Source organism: Ipomoea nil, unplaced genomic scaffold (assembly GCF_001879475.1).
Source record: "Ipomoea nil cultivar Tokyo-kokei standard unplaced genomic scaffold, Asagao_1.1 scaffold0761, whole genome shotgun sequence".
Taxonomy (NCBI): Eukaryota; Viridiplantae; Streptophyta; class Magnoliopsida; order Solanales; family Convolvulaceae; genus Ipomoea; species Ipomoea nil.
Window position 1 is genome coordinate 835,330 of NW_017617189.1, and position 24,991 is coordinate 860,320.

General features: G+C 37.9%; 1 pseudogene; it reads right to left on the minus strand.

Moving 5' to 3' along the window:
• Window positions 1–16,565: 16,565 nt before the first annotated feature.
• On the minus strand, window positions 16,566–20,851 carry LOC109176836 (annotated as a pseudogene).
• Window positions 20,852–24,991: the final 4,140 nt, after the last annotated feature.

Here is a 24,991-nt window from a genome sequence, read left to right on the forward strand (position 1 = left end):
CATGCTTAACAATGGAGAAACTCAAGATAGTTCCGAGGAACACACAAGACACCTCTTGGTCCAACGAAACACAATGTTGAACACTTAGCACGATTCAAGACACCAAAGTCCTACATGGATACCTACCATATAGTTCTAGACGTACGAAACATGAAGAAGACACTCAAGTAGTTCCACAAAAGAATAACGGGAAGCCAAAAGACCAAATACCGAGACAAACAAATCACGGGGAACAAATCCCGAACGAACACAACCGTGTTCCCCACGGGTGGACCCACGGGTAGTGCCCCACCCGTGGTCCCGCCCGCGGGAACACATCCCCACAGGCCTATGTACCCGCGGGTAGGCCGGCGGGTGGTGCCCCGCCTGCCGTTCCGCCCGCGGGAACATCCCTGTTCCACAACAAATCCCTTCGGGGATTTTCTTCTCCAAACACAAATTCAAGTCCAAAACATGCCAAATCTCACCAAACACAACAAAATGACTTGAACCATGGAAAATGCCAAGCAATGGCACAAAGGAACCCTAAACACAAGCTCTAGATATGCAATATCACAAGATAAATGCATAAAACCCTCACATTTCATAGCAAAGAACAAGTAGAAGCCAAGAAATCACATATAGGTAAGCAAAATAGGTTTTGTAGAGCATGGGTTACCTCTTGAAGACCAAAAGACTTCTCTTTACATCACAACAAGCTCTCCACTAGGCTCACTTCTCAAACCCACTTCAAGATCAAACCAAAAGATCATAAAGATCCTACCTTTAAGAAAAAGACAACTAAGATGGAACCAAAAAGACTAGACAAGCTTAGATCTTACCCTCCTAGATGCCCAAATAGGTGAAAGGTTGAATCTTGGAAGCAAAACTTTGAATGTTGACAAGGGTCTCAACTTGGCTTGGAGAATAAGCTACACTTCTATTCTAGAGAGAAGGTAGAGATATTTTCTAGGAATTGTAAGGAATGAAATGAAGAAGTCTTCTAGGTTGGGATACAATACTAACTCTTGGTGAAAAGACAAGGCTACCCTTACTAACCCTTAGAAAGTGTAAGGAACAAGGGAACTCCTCTCTAAGCACACGGTACAACACAACTTAAAGATTGACTAGTCAAATACTAGTCCTTGAGTATTAAAAATCAGGATTTTAGGAATCAATTCCTCAAAAGAATTAGAATTAATTACTCAATTAATTCATGGATTGGAGTGTGGATTTTTGGGGTGTCACATGTATACCCCGCCCGCCGGTGGTGCCAATAATGTCTCCTCTGCGATTGTCTCCACCGGATCGGAACACCAACAATGTATGAATTGATATTACCCACCGGTGCTAATAATGTCTCAACTGAAATAATCGCTGTCTCCGGCCATCGGAACACCATCCAAATATGAACCGATACATCATGAGTCATTACCCTGAGGGAGAAGGAAATTCATATTGGATTCCAATTAGGAACATATACAATATGTGAATGACCACGGATAAATCTTCTCAATGTTACACAATATAGCAATAGGTAGGATGAGTATGACGTTTTGCTCGACATTGAAGCATACAACATGGTCACATCTTTGTAAGTGAAAATGAGCATATATTTGCTCCCACTGTTCGTCGTAGGATATTAATGTGTAGTTGAAGTAGAGTTCTAGGTACCTATCTCTAACTATGAATTTCAGTGGCCCATCCACTTTGACGGAGTCGCGGAGGAATTCACTCAATCGTTCACGCTAGAATTCAGTAAGAGGATGTTAGCAAGTAATGGCATTGATTGAAGGATGCATTGATGTATATTCTTTTCTTACCGCAAAAAATGTACCGAAATTTGTATACAAAGATCTACATTGCTCTAGTTGATGAAACCGATATGTTGGTCGTATTGCAGATCGGGCGTTGACATTGATAAACACTAATATATAAACCAATTAGTATTACTATACGTAGAAAGAAAAATATAATATATAATTTATGCAGTATAAGTGTATTGTTACCTTGATCAAAACGGCAAGCATTTCTCCCCATGCCATATTGATTAAATTCCCTCTTCAGAGTGTAAGAGTCATAGGTATAGAAGTAAGTTTAAAAAATGAAGAAACTTGTATGTCGAAATAGCACAATGTCTCCAGGAAATAAATTATTTTCCACGATAAAATTAGTAATTTCCATGGTAAAGTGCATATCTTCGACGTAAACTTCTATCCATTTGCTATAATGCCACAAAATTACTTTTTTCGTCAAATGTCGCATTAGATGGCGATGCATACAATTGTGAATTCTCTATTAACAAAATTATAGTAAATGTAAGAATGGTGAATGTATTATAACATTTTAATATATAAGATTAAAATTAAATTACCATATGTAGATCAGATGCAACATGAATAGTGAATCACGTAATAGCGCATTGACTATTATCAGGGATATGTATTTGATTGTTGCAAGCTAGTAACAAAATAAAAAATGAAAATGATTGTGAGAGAACAAATGCGTATTTAGTTCGACATGAATAAGTTGACAAATACGAAATTACTTACGTGAAGAATAATTAATTTGTCGTAGACGTTCAAATATGAGCATAGCATATCGTTGTGCATCTTCCTTATTTGAAAAAGGCATTCGATCGGGAACGGGTACAACCAGCATTAGTAGATATCAACCCCATCCTTAAGTTGGATAAGATAAGTAAGTATTGTTGTGGGTTTGGTGTCTACACGTGCAAACACATTTTTTCTTCCCGCAATGCTTATTGCGACATACTCTAGCCAGTGACAGTACTGAGGAGTTATTGAATCTAGTATTTCAAAATCGTCGAATAGATCCATTTTTTATATGCAAAGAGTTGAGTTAAACTTTTACGAAATGAGAAATATTCGAACAAATTTGTGAGGAGGAAATCGAAGGAATGAGCAATGGTTGTGAAAACGGGCAGAGGTATATATAGAATAAAACATAGCTGAAGCATTTCGTTGTACACAGACCAAGTAACATTTTCGGCCTCCCAATTATCATTTTGATTTGAAGATTTAATAAACCGTGGTGTCTGTTCTCAAAGATTGAACAAATCTGTAGTGTATAGTGTATCCAAAGATTTATCGAATCTAGAGATGTGTTCAAAGGTTTGCTGAGAAAAGCTGAGCCATAACACAGTTAGACTAGACTAAAGTTTCCTTACTCGCAGGCTGCAAGATTCCATACTCTGCGCACACACGGTATTGAATTCAATTTTCAATGTCCAACATAACAAGTACTTTGATATGCCTTGTTATACTTTGAAAATAGCACCAGGTATGTTTTAAGTTACCACATAACAAGTCATTTAAAATGCCTTGTTACACACACACACACAAACACAAACATATATATATATATATATATATATATATATATATATATATATATATATATATATATATATTGTTTTTCTTTTTATTTTTCATTCGAATGTTTTAATTTTTTTCAGGTTCCGAATTAACGAAATAACATTACGAAGTATTGATTTTAAAAAATTCTCAATTATTTCATTCAAAATCGGTGTTTTTTATATGAAAGTTAAGAAAAAGAAAGTTGAAACATAAAACTTTTTTGATATAGAATGTGATTGATGGATTTAATTAGCGCGGGGTGGACCCGAATCAATAAATCCGGATAAGAACGTAATATAATTAATAAATAAATAATACGAGACGACGTCGTAAAGGCCATAGAGACCGTATATTATATTAAATGCCGTGAATTGGCTATTACAAAGATTTAGTAAGACAAAATGTGTAGAACATGGAGTAGGTGTCCTAACAAGGTGAGGTGGGGGGTTTTTATACGCAACAAACCCCCCCCCCCTCCCCAACCGCTCCCCCTAAACAGGGGGGCGGTTAGATCACCCTTTGGCCGGGGACCCGGGTCGGGTCGGGTCCCCGAGCCTGGGTAGTGCCAAGATCCCCTACCCGAGCTCGTAATGGCTCGAGCTCGGGTAGGGTCGAACTACCCGACCCGAGCCCAACATCACTCGACTCGGGTCGGGGCACCTCCGAGGTGCCGTGGGCCGGGGTGCTTTTGGGCTCCAATGTGGTGCTCCGGGTCAGCGTTGCTACCCCGGGTCGGGTCGTGTGTATAATATATCCGTCATGAGTCCCCCACTCTCTTCGTTGCGAGTGGAAGTCAACGAATGAGATTATCCGTGCGCCGACCCGAGCCCCAGGTGGAAAAATCCCGAGCTCAAAACTTTAGCCGACCCCATTCAAGAATTATATCGCAGATAAAATTCTTCCTCCGCAAAATTCTCTTCAGATGAACTAGAATCCCTACAAAAGTGTAACATTTCCCTATAAAAGTCTTGGAAAACCTCCCACATTAAATCCCACCAAATTTTCCTCCCATCACTATCAACTCTCTCTCTTCCCAACCTCCTTTTTGAATTTCAAAATTTGGTCAACCCTTTTCCCCCCCTTCTCTCTCCCCCCTCACTCCCTCAACACTCTATTTAAACCCCACAAACCCCCTCATTTTCGACCACCACCATACATATCACCATCAAAAAATCTCTCAAGTTCCTCTCAAATCTCAAGTGTTCTCCCGGGGTTTCCAAGTCAGGTCTCTGTTTCATGTCACCCCGTGTTACGGCCTTCAATCCCGGATTAATTGTTTAATTAATCCCATTAATAATAATTAAAAAGGATTTAATTTGGCTAGGATTCCCTTTTATTAATTAATGTGGTCCACCATGGATTGTGGACCCTTGCCTAAACTAGAGTCTTAAGCCTATTAGGAATAAAGAGAGTAAACCTTTTGCTAATCAGATTCTAATTAGGAGTCCTAGACCTAATTATCTATTAGGAATGAAGAAAGTAGGCCTTTATTATTCAGATTATGATTAGGATTCCTGATGCTCTAAATAGGGGATTAGAAAGCATTAGAACCATTACCACCATAGTTATATTACACAAAAGTATTCCCAAGGGGTTCCCCACCACCAAGCCTAGGGAGATCAATCGGATGGAAATTTTAGGGAAGAACCTTAATAGCCAAGGGAGGATTAATTAAGGCTAAGAGGTAACCCATGTCTCAACAAAACCTATTTTCCTTGCTATAATCTTCTTCTTTGGCTCCTTTTATATGATTGTATCTTGGTAAAATCTTCCATGATAATTATGATATGATCTTGATGATTGATGAGATGATTTTATGTGTGATCTTGATGATCTTGATGATGATATGAGGATCTTGATGATTGTGTGATGTTCTTGATAAATCTGGATGTTTCTTGATATTAAAGATGAACTATGATCTTGATGATTTAAATATGATTAGAGCCCTAGGTTGAAACGTGAATTTCGTATTGGGATATTCTTGGTATATTTGGGTGGGAATTCACATGTTCGGGTGTTGATTATGTTTAGAAGTCATGATAGGTTGTGTTCTATGTGATTCTTGCTTTTGATCCGATTAATTGTCTACGTGGTGTCGTCATTTGCATTTAAAAGTGTCTAAGTAGGGTTTTGGGTTCCACGAAGGGTCCCAGGACTTATATTTTGGAAAAGAGTCAGTGGGGGGTAGGGGGACCCGCCACCTACCCGCTGCCCGATTTAACGCCGCCGGCAGCGGGTAGCCGGCGGGCAGACGACTGCCCGCCGGGCACCAGCTATGATCAGCTACGACCCACCGACTGAGCTCGTTAAGCGGTGTGTAGGGTCGCAGTCCCCAAAAGAGGATCACAGTCTACCGACAGAACGCGTCAGCGGTGTGTAGGGCTGTGGTCCGCCGTTGAATCTATCGACTGTCTATCCAATTGGCTGCGGTTAATTCCTTCATGCTGCGGTATGAGGTAGGGTGCTGCGAGGCTGTGTTAGCGTTATATGCGCTAACCCTCATGTTTGGGGCATGCAATTTGTCCCGTGGCGCCACCAAAGTGTGCTTGTGTGACAAGGATATTGATTGAATGATGATGTGAATGACATGAAAGTGAATTGTGACCTGTTTATATGATGTTGTCGCTATATAATCCGTTATTAGTGTTGAATGTGTTTATCCCTATCTGTCGAGTCTAATCTTGATTTTAAAGCTAGAGTCTCCTAAGTACATTCCTTCCTGCTTCAAAATGGTTTTACTATATCTATGTATATATATTTACCTATATTGTATTTTAACGCGTTAGAGTGGGTTACCAGCATCATTCGCTGAACATATATATTTGGCTTTCAGGCACAGATGATTAGCTCCGGAGCGCGCTAGAGGACCCGAGGCTTAGATAGTTAGTTTCCTATTCGGCCTGCGTGCCATAATGATGTAATGACGTTGTTTGAGGATAATTAGATAGTTTAGCCTGTGCATCTGAGTTCTCCAGCTCAGATGTGGCATAACACCCCAAACACTTATGATTAGTATGATCTGTTTTGGGATTTAATAAGAGATTACCTTTATTATATAAGTTTTAAAAGTTTCAAAAATCTGGGGTGTTACAGATGGTATCAGAGTCTAAGTTCGACCCTAAGATAATGCCTTTAGGATAAGACTTTAAGACATTAGGCTTGAACTCTAGAATGTTAAGCTCAAACTGCAGGTGTTTAGGAACTTAGGATATAGGAATCTTAGGACGCGCGGTGAGATTGTGAGTTTATCGCTTTTTCTCACATACTTGTTCTTCATTCCTTATACTTGCCCTAAAAGTTGTGACATCCTTGCATACTATTACCTGCCCTGTTGCATATCACTCTTTCAGTACTAACAATTAACTTTGACATACTAAAACTTGATAAACTATCGATTTTTGTTTAAATACCATACTTGTTTATTTGCTTAAACTTGAAAGTTGGATTATGTTCCTAATTGATTTGTTTATAGTCCGAGTCAGGAATTGCATATTGATGTTATCACATCTGTGCTTGTTTTTATGGTTATTTTGAATCATCACACTAATTAAGCTCTTTAATTTTGCTTATTTAATACATGTTTTCCTTGCTATTATCATTTAATTATGGTTCGCACTTGTTTTGAATATTTTACGGTGTTTGTTAGTGTTTTTGAACCATTTTAGGTCAAAGATATGACCAAGGGGAGTTCAAGGATGAGTTTGGAGCAATTTTGGATGAGTTCGGGGCCCAGTGGATTCGACGCGTCGAGCCCACGTCGAAATTTTCCAGTAGCTAATCAATTCGCGCACAGGAAGTCTCGACGCGTCGAATATGCGTCTGTTTCTGGGATAAAAACAGACGCTTAAAGTGGCGCAGCTGGGCAAAATTCAATACAAGCGCGAGATCTCTTTTCCTAATATCAATTGCGCGGATTTCAAGGCTCATATCTCCATATTAAAAGTTAGCAATTCAAGGAATCTTCCAAATTCTAAATATCATTAAAGACGACAATTTCTTTATTTAAATATAGGAATTAGAATTTGAGTCCAATTTGGTACAAGATTCCTATTTCATCTCAACTTTGTACCCACTATAAAATCCCTCCTTCCTCAACCCTAATAACAGACACCGGGAGATTTTGAGAGTTCTTTGTAGACAAGAAAGAGAGAAATCAAGAGGCTCAAGTCGTCTTTGCAAGCTAGGAGGAAGCCAAGGAGATTTGGGAGAATCGCTTGGTTAATTCTTGTACTCTTCTGATGATTTGTAATCCTTTATTCATATTTGCTATGTATAATTTAGCCATGCTCGGCTAAATTCCTTAGGGATTTTTGGGTGAATTTGTTTATGAACCTATGTGCCTAGTTCGTTAATTTCTTAATATATTTATGTTTGGTTTTATGATTTGTGTTGCAATCTTGTTTTAATCTATTGTTGTTGGTAGTTAAAGGCCTAAATTACTAGCTTCACAGTCATGTTTGTGTCACCAATGGGAGTTGGGGCATAAATTAGGGCACACACGATTGCACCTAATGGTTGGTCCTTGGGAAAGGGGAACTTATTAGGGGAAGTTTATTCTAGATTATTGCTCATCGGGAGATGGTAGTAATTAGGAATAATTGAATGCTGATCTTTGATCTTATTGGGTGTTTAAGCCATGGGAGTGGAAATTCACTAGGAATAGAGATTACGGGAGTAATTCGATTCCACTTTGCATTCCCATACAAATCTTAATTCCAAACCAAATATTACAAACGTTAATTGGCACTAGGTGATTAAACATTGTGATCCCAAGAATCCTATTTTGCTCTATTGTCTACAAAACCCTGCAACTTATTTTATTCTGCTTGTTATTTTATGCAATCAATCAACCTTCAGGTTTTGTTCGGACTAGTTTCATATGAGTAACCTAGTAGCTAGTGATTAGTACACCACCTCTCTGTGGTTCGACAACCCGAATACTCCGGGTATAATTTGTTTGCCCCAAATTACAGCAATCAAATTGGCGCCGTTGCCGGGGAGGTGGCGTTACGTACTGACATTAGTGAAAGTCTTACTTTAGGAGTCTAGTTCATTTATTTATTTATTTATTTATTTATTTATTTATTTATTTATTTATTTTATTTGCTAATCCATAACAAGTTCCTTGTTCTTGAGTGTGATTTTGCTTTGAATCTAAGAACTTGGCTTTTTATGCATACACGATCCCGTGGGAAAGAAGGATTATTACCTTTGAATCTTGAGATTGAGAAAAGAGCCAAGTTTCTTAAGAAACAAACTAGGATGGCACAGGTACAAGAAAACTAAGCTGGAGGGAGATCAATGTCTGACTACCTTGCTCCGGATGTTGAGGAGCATGGTAGCATCAATATTCCAAATGTGGAGGCCAATAACTTTGCGATCAATCCGGCCATACTCAGCATGGCTGCGGCAGATCGATTTGGAGGGATGCCCACGGAAGATCCCAATGCTCACGCCACCAAGTTCCTACGACTTTGTGGCACTTTCAAGATAAATGGAGTCACTCAAGATGCCGTCAGACTTAGGCTTTTTCCCTTTACACTGAAGGACAGGGCTGAAGATTGGTTATCCTCACATCCAGATAACCATTTTGACACTTGGGACAAATTACATGGAGAATTTTTGAAGAAGTTCTATCCTATCTCCAAAACTCAAAGGATGAGAAGGGCAATTCAAAACTTTAAGCAACTGGCAACCGAGTCCCTCACTAAGTCTTGGGAGAGATTTAAGGAATTGAAGAGGCAATGTCCACACCATGGATTTCAGAGTTGGGATTTGATGATGTCTTTCTATGAAGGATTGCTGGATAATTCTAGGATTTTGGTGGATGCTTCTTCGGGTGGTTCGTTCACGATTCTAGAGCCAACACAAGCCGAGGAACTATTGGAGAAAATTGCTATGAATGGATCTACTTGGTACACGGAGAGGTCTGCACAAAAGCTTGTAGGAGGAATTCATGATGCGGGGCAGTTAGCCGATTTGTCAACAAAGTTGGATAATGTGGTCTCCTTGGTTCAAAAACTTGCCCAAATCACCAGCCAAAATCACAATTCAGGGGATTGTATCGACGAGTTCAATTCCCAAACCTCTATGGAGCAAGTTAATATGTTGGGATATAATAGGCCTCATCAACAGTCTTACCAACCTCAAGGGACCTACCATCCTAATAATTCAAGGAACCATCCCGGTTTTTCATGGAGCAACCCAGTGGGAGCTGCCAACCCTCAACACTTTGTTAATAGAGGTCCTCTGGGTTATCAAGGTACTCAAGTTCAATCTAAATTTCCCGTTTCAGAGGCCCCACCACAATCGAATACGGAAGTTTTGTTGGAAAAATTGATTAAAGGTCAGTTAGAGATTACAGAAAGGATGGATAAAATGGAAGCTCGCCAAAATATGGTTGAAAGGCAATTAGCAAATCAACCTTCTTTATCAAGTACTAAAGTCACAGGGAAGTTGCCAGCTATGCCTGAAAATCCAAGGGAGCATGTAAATGCAATTGTCACAAGGAGTGGCAAAATACTTGAAGAGCCACCCCTTCCAATCAAAGCATCAATTCCTAAAAAGACAGTTGAGGAGAAGATTGAAGAGATACTTGGTGGTATAGAAGATGAGCCAATTGCTGTGCAAAATAATCCACAAGTTCAAAAAGAAGTAGAGAAACCTGTGAGAAGGTACGTACCCCCATTGCCTTTTCCTCAAAATCGTGAAACAACAAAAGAAAGTAGGTGGAAAAAGTTTTTGGAGATTGTTGAGAGTTTGAAAGTTTCAGTTCCCTTACTTGATTTGCTTTCACAAGTTCCCTCTTATGGAAAATTTTTGAAAGAGATTCTAGCTAAGAAAAAGAAATATGGGGAACGAGAGATGGTAGCTGTGGCACAAGAGTATCAAGCGTTGACCCCGGGAATTGGGAGGAATATGCCTAAGCATAGAGATCCGGGGAAGTTCACAATTCCTTGTGTGATTGGAGGCCGACCGTTAAAGGGATCCCTTTGTGATTTAGGAGCCAGTGTGAGTGTTATGCCTCTTACGCTTTGTCAAGGGTTAGGGTTGGGAGAACCAAAACCAATCCAATTCACCTTAGAAATGGCGGATAGATCCATCGTAAAGCCTATTGGAATTCTTGAAGATGTCCCAGTTCGTGTGGACAAGTATTTTGTGCCTTGTGATTTTATTGTAATAGATGTCCGAAGGAACCTAGACGTTCCACTCATTTTGGGGAGACCCTTCCTAGCCACTATTGGAGCAATGATTGATGCAAGGAAAGGGTCCATGATTTTTGACTTTGGGGAGGAAAAAGTGGAATTTAATGTTCTTGATGAGCCAAAAATCATTGAATGCAAGTCAATTTTGCACATCGACCCTACTCTCAAGGTGACACATGATGAGTATTTGCATTTGAAGAGTCTATGGGGTGATGCGATCAAACTCGCGGATCAACCAGGATGAGCACTCCATAACCAGGTTAGGTCGAGCTAGCGACGTTAAACTTAGCGCTTCATGGGAGGCACCCCATGTTATCTTTTATTTATTTCATATTTATTGCTTTCTAGTTCGTGATTATTAGTTTTCTCTTTTCTCTTGTTCTACTTTTCTTTTATTTTGCATCAGGGACGATGCAAAGTTTTAAGTGTGAGGGGGAGGAATCATTAATTTGGGGATATTTTCAAAATTTTTAAAATTTTTGCTTTTGCTTGGATGACTCATATGCTATTTTTGGTGAATAAGCTACTTGTCTTAGCATGCAGTTACAATTATTCTCTCTTGTTGGTTTGTGGTTTGTTTTAGTGGTGCTTGCTGCATCTCAATTTGTGATGGATGATTTGAGGTGTAACACATATTTGATCTATTCTCTTGCCAATAGCTTTGTTAACCACTTAATAATTGGATTAGTTCTTGATCTTGTGTTTTGCATTGCTAGTGAAGGCTTATGTGAGATTCCGGTCATGGGTGTTTTGCTAGAACTTGCCTCATTACTCCCTAAGTGATGTCTAAGTTTTGCATGTTTTGAAGTGATTTAGGCCATTTTTGTTTAACCATAGCCTTTAAACCTGTCCCTATATATATTTTTATCCTTCGTGTCCCCATTGTGCCTTTTGTTTGTTTAAATAAGTGCTAAGCACTTATCCCCTCTCCGGGATTATTTTTCTTTGATTTACCCCATTATTATAACCCTTAGCCCGTGGCCAAATATTTCCCTTCCACCCTTGAGAGAATGAAACTTTTATCTTTATCTTTTCCGTAAGAAGAGTTTTATGGAGTTGTGCTACGAAAGAAAAAAAAAAAAAAGCAGCTAGTGTTACAAATGTTCAAGTGTGGAGGTCATGAAAGTTTGGATTAAAATTATCTTGCTATATCCAAAAGAAGTCCAAAGACAAAGAAAAGAATGAGAAAAAAAAAAAAGATTGAAAGTTTTTGAGTTTGGATCCCCACTTTACCAAAAAGTTGCTAAGTTCTTAAAAGAAATTTGCTCCTTGGAATTATGAATATCTCATCTCTTCCAAATTTTGAAAAGTTTAGATAAATTGTGACATTCTCTCTTTTTGATTAATTTTTCCATACCACTTCTTTGTTAGCTGTCACCCGTAGCCCCATTACAAGCTAAATAAAGTCCTATTTGATCTTAGCATGCATTCTTAGATTTGATCTAGGGGAGTATGAAAGGCAAGCCTAAGGGATCTCATTCATGAACCATATCTTGCATAATCTCAACTGAGTATTTGTGCACATTTGATCCTCACATGCTTTAAATTCTTGGTGCTTGGTTATTGGCTTGGAAATGGGTCTTTTATGTGCCAAACTAATTTGATTCTTGAAGCTTGTTGTTTTGTAGCAAGTGGGTTGGTGGTTTGAAAGGTTGTGCAAGAGAGAGCATGAGTAATTTGTACGTTTTGACTTGTGATTTTATTCCTTAGTTTTGCTTGAGGACAAGCAAAAGCTTAAGTGTGAGGGGGTGATGTTATCACATTTGTGCTTATTTTTATGGTTATTTTGAATCATCACAGTAATTAAGCTCTTTAATTTTGCTTATTTAATACATGTTTTCCTTGCTATTATCATTTAATTATGGTTCGCACTTGTTTTGAATATTTTACGGTGTTTGTTAGTGTTTTTGAACCATTTTAGGTCAAAGATATGACCAAGGGGAGTTCAAGGATGAGTTTGGAGCAATTTTGGATGAGTTCGGGGCCCAGTGGATTCGACGCGTCGAGCCAAGGGCTCGACACGTCGAAATTTTCCAGTATCTAATCAATTCGCGCACAGGAAGTCTCGACGCGTCGAATATGCGTCTGTTTCTGGGATAAAAACAGACGCCTAAAGTGGCGCGGATAAAAAAACAGACGCTTAAAGTGGCGCAGCTGGGCAAAATTCAATACAAGCGCGAGATCTCTTTTCCTAATATCAATTGCGCGGATTTCAAGGCTCATATCTCCATATTAAAAGTTAGCAATTCAAGGAATCTTCCAAATTCTAAATATCATTAAAGACGACAATTTCTTTATTTAAATATAGGAATTAGAATTTGAGTCCAATTTGGTACAAGATTCCTATTTCATCTCAACTTTGTACCCACTATAAAATCCCTCCTTCCTCAACCCTAATAACAGACACCGGGAGATTTTGAGAGTTCTTTGTAGACAAGAAAGAGAGAAATCAAGAGGCTCAAGTCGTCTTTGGAAGCAAGGAGGAAGCCAGGGAGATTTGGGAGAATCGCTTGGTTAATTCTTGTACTCTTCTGATGATTTGTAATCCTTTATTCATATTTGCTATGTATAATTTAGCCATGCTCGGCTAAATTCCTTAGGGATTTTTGGGTGAATTTGTTTATGAACCTATGTGCCTAGTTCGTTAATTTCTTAATATATTTATGTTTGGTTTTATGATTTGTGTTGCAATCTTGTTTTAATCTGTTGTTGTTGATAGTTAAAGGCCTAAATTACTAGCTTCACAGTCATGTTTGTGTCACCAATGGGAGTTGGGGCATAAATTAGGGCACACACGATTGCACCTAATGGTTGGTCCTTGGGAAAGGGGAACTTATTAGGGGAAGTTTATTCTAGATTATTGCTCATCGGGAGATGGTAGTAATTAGGAATAATTGAATGCTGATCTTTGATCTTATTGGGTGTTTAAGCCATGGGAGTGGAAATTCACTAGGAATAGAGATTACGGGAGTAATTCGATTCCACTTTGCATTCCTGTACAAATCTTAATTCCAAACCAAATATTACAAACGTTAATTGGCACTAGGTGATTAAACATTGTGATCCCAAGAATCCTATTTTGCTCTATTGTCTACAAAACCCTGCAACTTATTTTATTCTGCTTGTTATTTTATGCAATCAATCAACCTTCAAGTTTTGTTCGGACTAGTTTCATATGAGTAACCTAGTAGCTAGTGATTAGTACACCACCTCTCTGTGGTTCGACAACCCGAATACTACGGGTATAATTTGTTTGCCCCAAATTACAGCAATCACATATTGTTGCTTAAACTATTTGATCAAACGTGCGTTATTTGGATATTTGTTATTTGATATTTTGGAACTTGTAATTGGTAATTTTATTCGGCATATAATAGCTCACTTTCCTTAATTATAATTGACCAACTACTTTGATAATTAAACTAATAATAGCTTGATAAGTACTTACATAAGTTTGCATGGAGAAAATTGTGGGAATGTAGCTCTAGCTAAGAAGGGGGGGAATGGGGTGTGTGATCCTTATGATATCTCATTGAATGTCTCCCGTGTCCCTTGTTAGTATCATTATAATGTGATTTCCTAAGATTTTCCATGCATTTAAATCCCTTTTATTGTTCATATAAGCATGGAATTATTTGAACTTAAATATGTGCATTCTCGGGACTTTCCCGAAGTGATTCCTTCTTCACAGTCACGCTCCAGTGGGGCCTTGGCAGGAAATCGACCACCCACCACGTGCCCACTGCCACGTTCCAATGGGGACTTGACAGGCGGTCGACCGCCCACCTCGTGCCCACTGGTACGATATCTTTTCTTGACTTCTCGTTTTATTGATCCATTGTGCATTTGTATGTCTTCCTTGATACTTCTTATGTGTTTAACATGTAAATAACAATCTAATGCTTGAACATGAAAGTCGAATTATCTTCCTAATTGATTTGTTTATTACATAGAAATTATAGGGACTAATTCTACTTCTAGAAATCTAAATCCTCGGGTACATTGCGTATTAAGTTTTGACCCGAAAGGCAATCTGAATGAGACCGGGAGAAACCCGAGGAACCTAAACCACCGGTCATCTAGAAATTATCCTTGGAAAAATTATATTGCAAACCCCAAACTATCTTAAAGCTATCCCTCTAGACTTTGGTCCATGTTGCATAATAGACCACAAGCTTCCAATGCCTTGTTTAGAACCCTTGACCACTAAGATAAGGACCCCCTAAACAAACATTTATATATAAATAGGTATATCACTACTATTTTCAATATGTTCCCCTAAACTTCTATCATATATATATATATATATATATATATATATATATATATATATATATATATATATATATATATATATATATATATATACACGTTCCTAAAGTATGTAGTGAACCCCAATTACATTTGTATGCTACACTTACACGCAAATTATTATTATTATTATTATTATTATTATTATTATTATAATTATTATTATTATTATTATTATTATTATTATTATTATTATTATTATTATTATTATTATTATTATTATTTTTCATTAGTATTACACCCTAACCCTAGTCACCTTGCCTAAAATCTAAAATCCTCCATGGTTGCGTCATACACGGTACATCCATATATGCTTATATATATGTACACATATAGACTTGTGAGCCTATAGAACATCATCCCTTATACATACCTATTCATATAAATTGTTACAGTCATATTATATACAATAATATCCCTAGTCTCAAAAACATACACATGTACCCTAGCAATAATAATCTTATATGCATCTATGAGTTTGCACTTAGCATGTCCTAACCCTGAAATATCATTCCGTATAAATTATATCACTCTTATATACACATATCCTGAGATAGCCCTAATTCTACACTTCCCCCTCGCATGACCTCCCTGTTACCACCCCTACCTTCCCAAAGTAATTAAAAATTTTAGCCTCATCATCAGGTCACCAATTGATTAGGAATTAGCAATCAAGGGTCTTCAATCCTAAGTTGTTTAGGTATTATGGGCTTCTAGAGGTAAGATTTATGGCTACCTAAAATTTATTTACCACCGGGATAGAACTAATTTTCCTAAGTAATTGTGTGATCAAATTCTGTCAAGATTTCTCAAGATATACCTTTTAGTATTTGAGAACCTATGCTATTTTACTCGTAACACTACAAGAAAAATGCACATAGACAACGGTTAATAACCGTTGTCGTAGGGGTATAATTTCTGTTGTTGAAGCCGGTGTTGTTGTAAGTCTCGCGCATAGACAACGGTTTTTTAACCGTTGTCTTTTCTAGAAACAACAACGGTTTTTTAACTGTTGTCTATTAAGTGTTGTTGAAGCCGGTGTTGTTGTAAGTCACGCACATAGACAACGGTTAATAACCGTTGTCTTTTCTAGAAACAACAACGGTTTTTTAACCGTTGTCTATTAAGTGTTGTTGAAGCCGGTGTTGTTGTATGTCACGCACATAGACAACGGTTAATAACCGTTGTCTTTTCTAGAAACAACAACGGTTTTTCAACCGTTGTCTATTAAGTGTTGTTGAAACTGGTGTTGTTGTAAGTCACGCACATAGACAACGGTTAATAACTGTTGTCTTTTCTAGAAACAATAACGGTTTTTTAACCGTTGTCTATTAAGTGTTGTTGAAGCCGGTGTTGTTGTATGTCACGCACATAGACAACGGTTAATAACCGTTGTCTTTTCTAGAAACTACAACGGTTTTTAAACCGTTGTCTATTAAGTGTTGTTAAAACCGGTGTTGTTAAAAGTCACGAACATAGACAACGGTTTTAAACCGTTGTTGTTTCTTCCAAAGACAACGGATTTTGACCCGTTGTCAATTCAATGTTGTTGAAACCGATGTTGTTAAATGGGAAAATACAAAAACTATAATTAACCATTTCCAAAGTAGGGGGCGACGTGGAGAGCCTTAGTCCAAACAATAAAAAGTTAGGTAAAATAAAATACGGCAATGAAATATTAACAAGGCACTTCAAGAATAAAATTGGACAGTTTCATACTTTCATATTAAAGGGGAAAAAGCCACAGAATTAACATTTCGGAGTTTAGTGCAGCAGGCAGAAATGTAAAGGCAAAAATGAATTTGAGCACCAGTGGCACCCTATCATACCATTCTGATGTAGTCTAAAACCTTGAGCTTTTACACTATTAAAGCTATTGTATGCAGTCTTACAAATCACTCAAAACAGAGAAGAGCAGCACATGGCCTTGTATGCGTAGTTAGAAACCAAAACCCGGTTTGTTTGTGCTTACCAAAACAGTCATTGTTCATTTTGCTCTTACCTAATTTCAGAGTACTAAGGGAGGAAAGAATTGACGGCAGTAACCGACTACCTGTTGACTTCAGCTCCGGCAGCAAAAGTGAGCAGTGTTGTTCATAGTTGGAATAGGAGGTGAAGAATGATGGTAAGGTAACATTCCACTAGAGAAATGAGGTAGCCGAGGAGCAGCCGGGGAAGAAGTAAAGGTTGCGTTAGCGAATCCTAATGATGCTGCAGTAGAGAAGAGTGTTGCTGGAGGAGTCCCACCATAAGCTTGAGCCCAGTTTGGTGAGGAATTAATTTCCATGCCCTTCCCTATTGCTGTTCCCTGCATTAAGTGGCAAATTGACCAATGGTGACTAAAAGACCAAATTTTCTTTCAAGTGACTTAATATCCGTAAATCACAAGTAACAATAGCTGCCATAGATAAGATATTTGCCCATAAGAGAGAGTTCATTGGGACCAGTATGATTTTCGCACAGAGGTGAAAGGAAATAACTCACTAAACAATTGGTTCAATATGTATACATTCAAATGATTTTTGCACAGAGTTCAGGTGTTACTAACTCCTTTAAAGATTTCAAAGTAGTGTAGGCCTAGAACATTAGCAGGAGGAGCAAGAAAAGAATGAATTGTCTAGAGAGTAAAAAATAATGACAGACAAATGTATGGAAATCTTGTAGTATGCTTCAAACCATGCTAGACAAGAGGATAGTGGGATACCTTGTAAATGGGAAAGAATTGAGTATTTACTCCATTGCAGATAGGAGGATGCTCAGAAAGCAATTCAAAGCCACGTGGTAGTAGTTCAGATTCCACTGTATTTGAAGCAGAGGTCTGCATACGAAGGAGGACAATTTAAACCGGTTACAACACAGAGAAGAATTTAGTGTTTCAATGCACTATCTAATACAAACCAATTAAAAAATTAAGATGGAAAGGAAAAGAGCAGAAATATGAAAAGAGTTGCATAGAATGAGATAAAGTTTTAAATCAAAGCCCTTCAACTTACCCCCACTCCCCAATGCTTTGGACTGGCTAAACCACTTTGCAACTGGAGGGTTCCCATGCCATCTACAAAACTAGTAGGAGCAATGCCCAAATGCAAATCCAAATCTTGGCTGCCACCTGCATGAAATGCCAGGGTCCTATTAATGGACATGTTCAACAAGGATTACCAATGAGGGATGTTGTAAAGAACCTTTACCTCCAGTATCAACTTCAGAAGTCAACTCTTGTTCATATGCGCTTAGTTCAAAATTCGTCACAGCTTCCCTCCCACTTAATTTTATGGCGGCCTTATCCTATGCCCTGATCAAAATCAAAACCAAATTCCAAGTCAACTAAGTTTAAGAAATGTTATGTTGAGGCTGGATTATATTACATATAGGAGAAAACAGTGAACTTATGATAATAGGACCTTGCAGCTTCTATCTCACTGTCAAACAGTCCAAGGTAGATATACCTGCATCCAAATCTTATATGCTAACCAATATGAACATGTACTCCTCAGTTTATTAACAATGCTATATAATGTAAATGGATATCCATTTTAACCAACAATGAAGCTAATAGAATCTTACTTCTTGCCAAGAAATTGCCCCATTCGAGCTTCCCATCGTCCACATTTGTGTAGGGTAACTCCCCTATACTTTGAACTCCCTCTAGAAAACCCAGTGCTCTGACGACGGAGAATGTGCACAAACTCTTCCTTTGTTAAGTTCTTCATTTGCATAGTATTCACAAAATTTACAATGATAATGTGATGGGATATCAGAACCACCATGAATACTAATAATACTACCCAACCTGCTGGAGATCTTCTTCATAATCGGTGACATTAAAATTAATATTAGCATCTAGTCCACGAAACTTAATTGCAGCACGATCATATGCCCTGATATTAGTAGAGGTTCTTCAAGTTAATTCCATCCTTCCATTACTATAAACTCAGCAAATTTGAACCAGAAGACCAGTATAAAGCAGAACCCAGCTTAAGATATTCATTACCTAGCAGCAGCATGGGCAGTATCAAATCCTCCTATGAACAAATTTAGATTCCAAAGTAAGAATAGATCATCAAAAATATATCAGTAATGTTTCAATATATCAATATAACATGTACTAAAAACATTCGCTTACCCAAGTAAACTTGTTTCCCACAGTCCCTGTAAACAAAAACAAAGCCATCAGAATTGACATTAGTATCGAACAATTTGTGATGGGTAATGAGATAAATCATCTACTATGTTTCTTACTGCATATAGCTATGACCAAAATTACGCAGTGATATTACCTGATCATCAATACTTAAACAAATGTGTTATGGACATCGGTGATGAATTATGTTAATCAGAGATTGTTCAGTATTGCAAACAACTGTTTGAGATTCCTCTAAACTCTCAATACAGTATTATTCCCATTGAGGGATAAATATGAACCCAAGTATAGCAAGTATCGATTTCCAACAGCGATTAGTTGGTGTTAGCTAAGCATTCCCCATGCATTATCCACAGATTATGTCTAATTATATTGTGCAAATTTGACAAAAGCATCGAAGAACATATCCGAAACATAGATATCGTCTATCGTCTATCATATAATAGTGTGAACTTACCAAATGTGAGATTCCCATCTCCCCGTTCTTCGGTAGAATGTGACTCCACGGTACTGAGAGCTGCGGGACCTCGGTCCTCTTCTACTCTTCTTCACCTGCGGCCTCTGAGGCGGCAAAATCATAATCCTCGGATCCGCCACAATGCCATAATTGGCCAAGAGATCCAACCATTGTTGCTGCTGCTGGTTGAACAACGCCGCCTCTCCCCCGCTCAACGGAAACAGCTCCTTTGTCTCAAAGCCACCTCGATTCTCACTCTCCCCGTACTCCTTCTGTGTTGTCGACGGCGACTGCGGAGAGCTTCTGTGTTGTCGACGGCGACTGCGTAGAGCACTCTGACTGCGGTCGGCGGAACCTCTCACTGCCGAGAGTGGCGGTCGGCGGAGTAAGGGGTTCTCTGATCGAGTTGCGTTCTGGACGAGTTACGTTGTCTGATTTGATCGAGGGACAAAAATTTAATTCCCAATTTTGTTTTAGAGGGAAATTTTGTCTTAGAGGGAAATTTTATTTTCACTTAGAGGGAAATTTCATAATAAAATATTCCGTATTAGTTTAATTACCCTGGTCGTTATATCCGGTTAATTAAAATAATATTGGAAATATAGGTACAGAACACGAGATTCATAGATTTCTATAATGTAGATTCATAATTTCTATATAGTATATTTCTAATTTAAATACAGTTGTATAGATTAATAATTTCTATACAGTAAATTTATAATTTCTATACTGCAGATTCATAATTTCTGAATTGATTCATAGCTATAGAATCCAATACCATTCAGTTGTTTGTTATATTACCGAACCAATTGGTTCAGTACGGTTCGATTCGAGAAAACTAAACTGAATTGCCTTCCCCTAAAGTTAATTATTAAAATGGTCCCTTGACTATAGCAAAATTACTAATTTAGTCCCAAGTTAACGGTTGACTAACGGTCAAACAAATGGAAGACCAAATTGGTTAAAATTTTTAAAGTTGAGGGACTTAATTGGTTTTAAAAAATAGTCAAGGACCAAATTGGTTATTTCGCTATAGTCAAAGGACCATTTTGGTAATTAACTCAGTTTGGTAATTATGAACATAGAGCTAATTAAGATCGCGGCAAAAGAAATAGGATATAGCTAACTGTACGGCATCGATCAACTACTCTTTCATATCCATTCTCAACGTGTCCCAGGCATGCCGGAAGGGTCGATTACCAACATATAGCTAACTTTGTTAGTCATGCGCTAGCCGGAAGGGTCGATTACCAACATAGCTAACCATGTTAGTCATGCGCTAATCGGAAGGGTCGATTACCAACATATAGCTAACCTTGTCAGTCATGCTCTAGCCGAAAGGGTCGATTACCAACATATAGCTAACCTTGTCAGTCATTCTCTAGCCGGAAGGGTCGATTACCAACATATAACTAACCTTGTTAGTCATGCGCTAGCCGGAAGAGTCGATTACCAACCCCGGCCCCTATCCTACCACCCTTAACCCCTACACATCATACCGCACCATTATGAACACCACCCCATATTGTTTTTTTTTTTTTATACTTGATAATTATTATTATTTTTTTGAATTCATAGATTGGTCTTAATTGTAATATAATTGAAAATAAAACTTTAATGAATTTACTTTGAAATTTTGTTGAATAATTTTATATTTAAATATGAACGAAAATAGAACTATTAAATTATCTTTTAAATTGTATTCTTTCTTTGTTAAATTATAGGTAAAAGATAATGTGTAACACATTAATACATAAGAGTTGGTGTGGCTTGGTGGATTTAGCTTTATTTGTTATGTTAAAGATCTTGGGTTCTATCCTTCATGGTGGCATTCTTAACTTATTTTATACAATCATTGTCTTGGTTCTCAAAGACAACACATAAGCAAACTATTTTATACAATCATTGTCTTGGTTCTCAAAGACAACACATAAGCAAACTGGTAATATACTAGATGTTGAGTACACAAGTGTTGGTGTAGCTTTGTGGGGGGAATTCTTCAACTATTTTCTAAAATTGTTGTCTTGGTTTTCACAAACAACACAGAAACAACACAGTTATATACCAGATGTTGCACCTTTAAACATAAGAGTTTGTGTTGTTAAGTTGGTTAGATCACTTACTTGTTAAGTTTAAGGTCATAGGTTTGACTCTTATTGATAACATCTTTGATTTTATTTTATATACCTGTTAAATAATGATGCGCAAAGACAACGGTTTTTTAAAACCGTTGTCTTTGTAGTGTTGTGTATTCAAATACGCTTAAAGACAACATACCAAAGACAACGGTTAAATAAAACCGTTGTCTTAAACAAATAAAGAACGTGCAACGACAACGGTTATATAAAACCGTTGTCGTTTTAGTGTTGTGTATTCGAGTGCGCTTAACGACAACACACCAACGACAACGGTTAAATAAAACCGTTGTCTTTAAAATAATAATAAAAAAAAAGAGCGCACAAAGACAACGGTTTTAAACAACCGTTGTCTTTCTAGTGTTGTGTATTCTAGTGCGCTTAAAGACAACACACCAACGACAACAGTTAAAAAAACCGTTGTCTTATTTTTTAAAAAAATGCACATAGACAACGGTTTTAAAAAACCGTTGTCGTTGTGGTGTTGTCTTTCCACAAAATGCACAAAGACAACACACTTATAACAACGGTTAAGTAAAAACCGTTGTCTTTGACAAAAGTGTTGCATCAAAGACAACGGTTTTGGACCAAACTGTTGTCTTTTATATAAAAGACAACACTTTTCTTAAAAACTGTTGTCTTTCTAGTGTTGTCTATGTGCATTTTTCTTGTAGTGTAATTATTAAAGAATATTTGTATGCGAATTGCATGTTCCAATTATAGGTGGAAATTTATATTTTCATATGTAATGCACATAGCCTGCACGTTTATGTCAAAACACACACTTACACGCATTCATGTATATATACAAAGCATGTTAGACAAAACTGTATGTTATAAGGCATCCCACTATGCATATATGCAATATTATTAATTACAAGCAATCTGCATATAAGCGCCAATACTTGTTATGTGATCACTCACCATTATCCATGGTATGCAAAATAAAGATACTAATTCTATTGTCTCCCCAGAATTTATTTACCACATAAGAAGCAAGAGCCTTCCTCCTAAACTACATATAACCTTTTCCTCAAAATCTGATTTTCGCTATTTGAATAATTGCTATATGATTTATGATCTTCCTGAATTTATATAACAATTGTTTGGTTATGTCACGACATTGAGTACACGAATTTAATTGTTAATCAAGCACTAGTTTAACATGTTGAATAAAACATACGTGTTTTATGATTTTCATAAGACTAGTTATTATTTAAAGACTTGAAATATGTTCACATACCTTCATACTCTATGCATATAGACTTAAGGAGTTGCATATTTAGCATAATCACGACTGTATACATATAGGCACGCCAACTTGAAGGTCCCACATATAACATAATAGTTAATTATCATACACGTTAGACTTGTTACTTTGTAATTGTGAGTATTGGGTATAGCCTGTTTAACACAATAATTAGGTAGGGATCCTATATATATATATATATATATATATATATATATATATATATATATATATATATATATATATATATATATATATATGTAACACCCCCCTAATTTCCATGCTATTTTAAGCCTCAAACATGCAGATATCTAAACAGAATATCAAACACAGCGGAAGACTGAAAGAGGTTTATATAAACTTGAAGTAAAAGGGGTTCTATGCCACGCTCACCCAGGGGTGAACGCACAGGCTAACATCTGCATAGTTCAACATCTAAAACCGTACATGTTCAAAGTACTAAGTCTAAACTTGGCTCACAGGCCGCAAAACACAAGAAAGGATCTACACTAGCTGGCACTAAACCGCGCTCTCGGCTAAACATCACCTGAAAGAAACACATAAAGATGGGACGACGCCCGGTCAGCGAATAATGCTGGTAACCCACCAATACATGTGAAATATCATACATAGATAGGATATGCGTGTGTAAAATCATTTTTGAAACGGAATATACATATATATGTTGAAAACCAAGAGCAGAAGTTAACACAAGACTCTAAGCACTCACAACCAGATAAGGGAACACATCCCAAGACCACACGAGGTACAACGACTCACAAGAACGGCTCAAGGTATAATCTACCATCACACAGTAGATTAACACCCGACTTGCATAACACAAGAGAATAAGACACAACTAATGACAACACATGCCTAGGCAACACATGCCTTTGTGACAACACATGTCACAAAAAGAGAACTGTAACACCCCGTGTTACGACCCCTAAGATCAATTAAATCATTTAATCAATTACCCAAAAGAGAGAATTAAATCACAATAATTAATTAGGAAAGGCCCACCATAGTCCACGGGCCCTTATCCCTAAACCCAATCCTTAGTCCCAAAAGAAATAGAACTAGCAAGCCCATAATATTAGTTCCTAACTAGGACTTCTAATTATATAAATAGGGGACTTATGAGGCACCTAGAAACCCCCCCCCCCACCACAGGAATAACGCCCACCACCCCAAAGAGCTCCAAGAACCCCCCTAGTAGAAATCAAGAAAGCAAGAAAACTTAAAGAGAGACCCTTTATAACCAAGGAATTAATTAAGGCCAAGAGGTAACCCATGTCTCAACAAAACCTATTTTCATAGTTATGATTTCCCCCGCAGGTTTTCCCCATATTATTGTGTATTGATGATTTGTGATGTTATTATTGATGATTGATGGGATAATTCCATGGGTGATCTTGACATCGGGAGATTCTTGATAACTATGGTGTTCTTAACGATTATGTGGAGTTCTTGATGATTATATGGTGTTCTTGATAATTGTATGGCGTTCTTGATGCTTATGTGTTATTTGTACCGAATCTTGTAATTAGAAGACGAACCGTGTTCTTGTTGATATAAAAGTAATTAGAACCCTAGGTTGATGTTCTTGTTGGCGATCTTGATGCTTATGTGATATTCTTACCGAATCTTGTAATTAGAAGACGAATCGTATTCTTGTTGGATTAAAAATAATTAGAACCCTAGGTTATATCGTGGAATTCGTATGGTATTATTCTTGGTATATTGGGTGGGATTTCACATGATTGGGTGTCTATTAGGTCTATAAAAGCATGATAGGTTATGTGCCGTTTGATTCTTGATTTTGATCCGTTAAATCGTCTACGTGTGTTGTCAATTGCGTTTAAAAGTGTCCATGCATGGTCTCGGGTTCCACGAAGGTTCCCGGGGCGTTTTTGGTGTTAATGAGTAAGTGGGGGGTAGGTGGGGGTAGGGGACCCGCCACCTACCCGCGGTCAAAATAGGGCAGTTCCGGCAGCGGGCAGCCGGCGGGCGGGCAGCTGCCCGCGGGCGACCCGCTGCCCGGAACAGTGTTACTGGCGGGCAGCCGGCGGGTGGCCCCCCACCCACCGGCTACCCGTTGGAAATTCCCACACTCGGGACCCCGACTTCCCCG